The sequence below is a fragment of the Primulina tabacum genome, chromosome 17 (genome assembly GCF_025594145.1).
Source record: "Primulina tabacum isolate GXHZ01 chromosome 17, ASM2559414v2, whole genome shotgun sequence".
Lineage (NCBI taxonomy): Eukaryota > Viridiplantae > Streptophyta > Magnoliopsida > Lamiales > Gesneriaceae > Primulina > Primulina tabacum.
In genome coordinates, this window is record NC_134566.1 from 6,064,886 (window position 1) to 6,070,692 (window position 5,807).

Genomic DNA, 5,807 nt, shown 5'->3' on the forward strand with positions numbered 1-5,807 from the left:
TTAGTTGCCAACACAACAACCATGAGGTATGACTTTCGGCCTTATCTTAATTCTTTGATGTATCATTTTCCAAAGCTTGGAGGATGTGTTGCAAATATGGTGGTTAAGAGGCCAGGTGTAAATTTATTCTTATTCATTGATTGTTATGGATGTGATACTACGGATGAATTGCATGTACCTACTCTGAATTTTGAATGTCTCACGATTTACAAAGTTGATGGGGTTTGTTTACTACAAGGGTTTATATACATTAGACTTAGATTTTGTGATAAGATAAGATATTACATTGATAGTACATGTGACGTGTCCTATTTCCATGATTTATATTTGATTGGTGATGGTTGTGAAGATTACATGGATAGTATATTTAGGGTGTTCTATTTGCATGATTTATGCTTGTTTGATGGTTTTGAGAGGTGCAAGGATGAACATGATTATTTCTTTGTTCATGATGAATACCTATTTAAAGAAAATAAATTTTTCATCCTACATCCATTGCATGAGTTGTTGCTTGATATGGAGGCACGTGATATTTGTTTAATTGGTAGCCATGAAGTAACTAGAGCCATAGATATGATGTATGAATTTTTACTATGGTTGCATATGAGGAGGTATATTGAGTGGAATTGTGAAACATGCATTGAACGTAAGAATTTTTATGATCATAATGAATACAATTTTAAAGAGGATAAATTGTTTATTGTAAATTCATTGCATGAGTTACGTTCTGGTGATGCATATAGTGGTGTCTTTATCTTTGATAAAATGCGTGATTATATTTGTTGGTTGCATATGATGAGGTATGTTAAGAGGTGTAGTGAAGTTTGCATTGGATATGGGGAAAGGGCATCTAAGTTTGATTCTTATGTATTGCATCAATTATATCTTATTCCTAGTGGAATACGGTCGTACACGTGTATGAATTTCACTTGTGTGTTAACTAGGTCTAAGAAGGGGAGAAACCTTATTTTTTTGATACTTAATGGTATTTTATCATTTGGTGTCATTTATTATTTGGTATGTGGTAAAGTTGATGAGTTTATAGGAAAGACAATAGTGTTGTTGGGAATTCCAGTGCTGAAGGAGCGAGCAACCAATAGCACCTACAAACTTGAACCTGAAGGTAAGCATGTTGGTAATATAAATTTTGTTATTACTAACTTGCTTCGTTTTTGCGTAGGTAGACAAGATTTGAGGACAAATCTTTTTGAAGAAAGGGAGTATAATACGAATCTGACCGAGCGTGGCGTGCAAATGATTGGAAGGAGATTTAGAGAGCGTCGTTGTTTCGGACCTTCAAGCTCAATAATGATTAATCAAGCATATCCAAGCAAGTGGTGGAGTTCAACAAAGAATATAATGAAGGAATCCCGAACAACTAAGCATATGAGTGCAAAATGGCCCGAGATAAGCAGTGCAGCAGCACGCGCTAGCGCAGATGTGCAGAAGCAGCAGAGCGCGCTAGCGCGGATCAGCAGAACTGCGCGGGCGTCCGCGCCAAAAGCGGCGCTGCCGCGCGCGCGCGTGCACCCCAGAACAGGCGTGGCCGCGCGCCCAGCGTGCCATCGCGCGTGATTCGGCGCTGCCGCGCGCCCCAGGCTGGTGCAATGCAATATGCCGCGCGCCATCATGCGAGTTCACGCGCCACCGCGCGCCCTGCCCTGTCGAATTTGTTCACAACTTTCTTTATGACTTTTTACACTAATTTTTGCATGTTTTATTGGTTATATAATGATTGTAATAGACATGAACGAAATAATTCAGATTGATAAAAAATATCTTGAGGAGTTTCTCTCAAATTTGCAAGGCATTTTTGCTTTGTTCTTCACAAATCAAACTTTTCAAAGATTGTATCTTTGTGGCGTTTGTCGATTGTTTTTCGCACGGATTGTCAAAACAAGTTTTTTGAAGGTTCGTTTGAAATTCGATTGTTATTATCGTTGATATTTTTTGCTAAGTGTTAATCGCTTAGAGGTGAACATCACAAATCTTTGCTTGTTTCAAAAGATCGGGACAACACAATCGATCCTTGTTCGATATTGAATTGAGGGCGCGATTCTAATAATCATGTTTGATTTCATTCGTACGAGGATTCGTATCACCTTGGTTCGAGTCCTAGCTTGGCTAGGAATCTCGTCCTAACCCTTGACAGCCCTGGCCGAGCCCTGGCCCAAACCAAGACCATGCCAGCCTCTCCCTCGTGAACCCGATGACCGCCAAACCCCTTGACAGCAAGTTATACGGTTCCTGCTAAGGTTTGCTTCTGCCGATAGTTTGTGGTGTTTAGGCTGAGTGTGTGTGACCCTAAAACCTGTATAAACCTTACCTGGCCACAACCTAACATCATGGCAGCCCCTAAATACGAACAAGGCATGAATTTATGCATAAAATCAATAGTTCATAACATGCACATGAGTAAATCCGAAAATTCTGAAAATATTTCATGTTCTTCCGGCATATAATAATTCAAACATTAATATGATATGATGGATGAGAAAAAGGAGATGTGTGGCGTGCCTTTGCGTTATATACGCACGAAAATTCGTTGATGACGAAGAACGGGACGCAAACCTTGGCTTGATCTCCACTTGAACCGCTTCGAAATTCTCCTAGGATGATATGATGTGTGCCATGTGTGTGTAGGGTCGGGTGGGGAGAGTTTCCAGATTATAAAATAGGGTGGCCGTGAGGTTGTGTGCAAAGTATAGGGTTTTAGGTGTTTTAATACAATATATATACTAATTAAATTACTAACTAGGCTTTAGGCCTATTAAGCCTTTAAATTAAGCCCATTAGTTTTAATTAGGATTTAATAAAATAATAACAAAGTTTTTGTTAAATAAATTTGTGAATTTATTAGCCGGGTTTGCCAAAAAAAGTTCGCATTTTTGTTGAAAAATCAACGCCGATAAAATTTACGTCCCGGCGTATAAAATCACCAAAAAACCCCCTTATTTTAAAAAATACTAAAAAGCATCAACCATAATTTAAATAATTAAAAATAATTATTTAATAAAAACATTTTACATTATCAGCCCTCAGTCGCCGTTCCTCGATCGTCACTTGAATATTCCTTAAAAAATACAATTTTATGCACGATGAAAATAAAATCATATTTAACAGGTAAGCATGTATGTCACAAACTCAAATAGCAATTAAAATCAGTTAATTACTCATTTTTCCATTATTTCCTAGATTCGCATGCAGTTGTATTACGTCGTCTTAATTTTGGACCTTACAGATGTCAATCTATTTATATAAGATGTGAGTGAATGTTGTGCTGACCCATAATGGTGCCTCCTTGTACTTCTCGAATAATATATTTAAGCTAAAGGAATTGAAAAAAAAACTATTTATATGCCATTTTATTTTCTTCAATCTAAAAAGATTTTTCAAAAAATAACAATGTAACGCACTAAAACTTGTTACATAAATGATATCTTAAGTTTAATTTGAAGACTGAAATGTTAAAATTTTTTTTTTCAGCTCATCAATTATGTCAAGGCATGTGCATGTCACCGTATAATTCTCTCTTTCATAAATTCTCTATAAATTTCAGCCTATCAATAAACATAAGACGTTGGCACGCCACTGTGTGTTCTTTTTCTTTCAAATTCTAATTGATCCGACATACCGTGCATAAAAATTAAATACCACTGTGCTCTCCCTCAACCTCGGCCCGACAGTCCTCGCTAGCCAGCGCCGCCTCAATCTTCCTTATCTGCATCGATGAAATCTAGAAAGCCTAAAGGTCCAAGAAGTAGTTCCGGAGATAACAATTAATACATAATATGAAAGACATGCATTAAACTTTTTCTTCGAACCTCATCATATGCCGATACTTTATTCATCACCTCAATTTATTTAAAATATCGCAACACATAAATATTTAATATTTTTCTCAAATATTCTAATTATTTTATAAAACATGGCTCATAACTTTTTGTGTCAAGGTCATCAATCTTTTGGCTTAACTCTCCAAAATGGATCCCCATACATTTCCATAAAACTCATATATCTTCGGACTTAACTCCCAAGAATGGATCCTCATATTTTTCTGGCATAACTCCTATGAATGAATTTTAAATTTATAGATTAACTCCCCAAAATGAATCTTAAATTTCTGGCTTATAAACTCCCTATAATAGATCCTCATATTTTTCTAGTTTAACTCCACATAATAGATTTTAAATTTTTCGGGGCACCCAAACCCTAGTCCGAGATCAACATGTCCATAAAAATAAGTCATAAGCTTGCCACATGTTATTACAATCTCTTAAAAAATTTCCACCTGACTTTTGTGTACACAGACAAAATGTTCTCTTACAACTATATTCTTTTTCTTTTAAAACAAAAACAACTCTAACTCACAGATCCTTCACTTCCACTCAATCAATTCATTTTGTTTAAAACTTGGGAGCCACTCACACACATAGTGTAACGCCCTAGATTTTACGACTATCCTCACTGTACCAAGACAAGTCTTTCCAGCGTGCTTATGTCCTCACTCACACGCACCCTAAGAAACTTCCCAGGGGGTCACCCATCCGATAATTGCTCCAAGTCAAGCACGCTTAACTTTGAATTTCTTATGTGATGAGCTACCGAAAAAAAGGTGCATCTTCTTGATATGAGTAATACCAATCAAATCTTTTAAACCCTCCTCAATTGCACAGTCTCATACCTGAACTGTTTCAGAATCCTTCTCCTTCCGGTGTAAGATCAGTTCATTCATGTTCCTTCCGCCTAGAAGCCTGCCAGGAGCCGCTCATTGTCCGTGCAACCTCATGGTACCGACGATCACCCCCTGCCCTCTTCGGCCCCGGGCCTCACATGCCCACCAGCTTCCGCTTGGTTCGTACTCGAACCACACCGTACTAGGAGAAGTCGGCTCTGATACCAACTGTAACGCCCAGATTCGACGACTATCCTCACTGTACCAAGACAAGTCTTTCCAGTGTGCTTATTTCCTCACTCACACGCACCCTAAGAAACTTCCTAGGGGGTCACCATCCCAGAATTGCCCCAAGTCAAGCACGCTTAACTTTAGAGTTCTAATGTGATGAGCTACCGAAAAGAAGGTGCATCTTCTTGATATGAGTAGTACCAATCAAATCTTTTAAGCCCTCCTCAACTGCACAGTCTCATACCTGACCTGTTTCAGAATCCCTCTCCTTCCGATGTAAGATCAGTTCTTTCATGTTCCCTCCGCCTAGAAGCCTGCCAGGAGCCGCTCATTTTCTGTGCAACCTCATGGCACCGACAATCACCCCCTGCCCTCTTCGGCCCCGGGCCTCACATAATACTGTAACGTCTACCTTTTTTATTGCATTAAAAGTACCAGAGTTTTTTTTCTAAACACTCAATTTTCGGCCATGACATATAACACATGAAAATATTTTTATAAAATATTTTACCATTTAAAATAAAATCTCAACCAACTAGCATTTTAAAAATCAAGTGCAATAGTCATAAAATTAAATCATCAACTGCTTTACCAACGCTAAAAGCAATAAATTTGAAAAATATAGCTCATACTAAACCTTTCAAATCTCTAAAAAAGCTTAAATAAAAAGTCTTAAAATCTTTACATAAATCATAAGTCATAATCATAAATGCAGAAAAGTAGAAGCGCTGGTCCTTGGGTTGTGTGCGCCTTCTGTCCAGTCAAATCATTCATCAAGTCCTCCCTCAAACTCACCTGCATCCATCACACCTAGTGAATCTAAAGACTCAACACACCATAACAGTGAAAAATACTTGTACTTAAAATATCGTTTTCTTGACATTCATCACATAAACCTTAA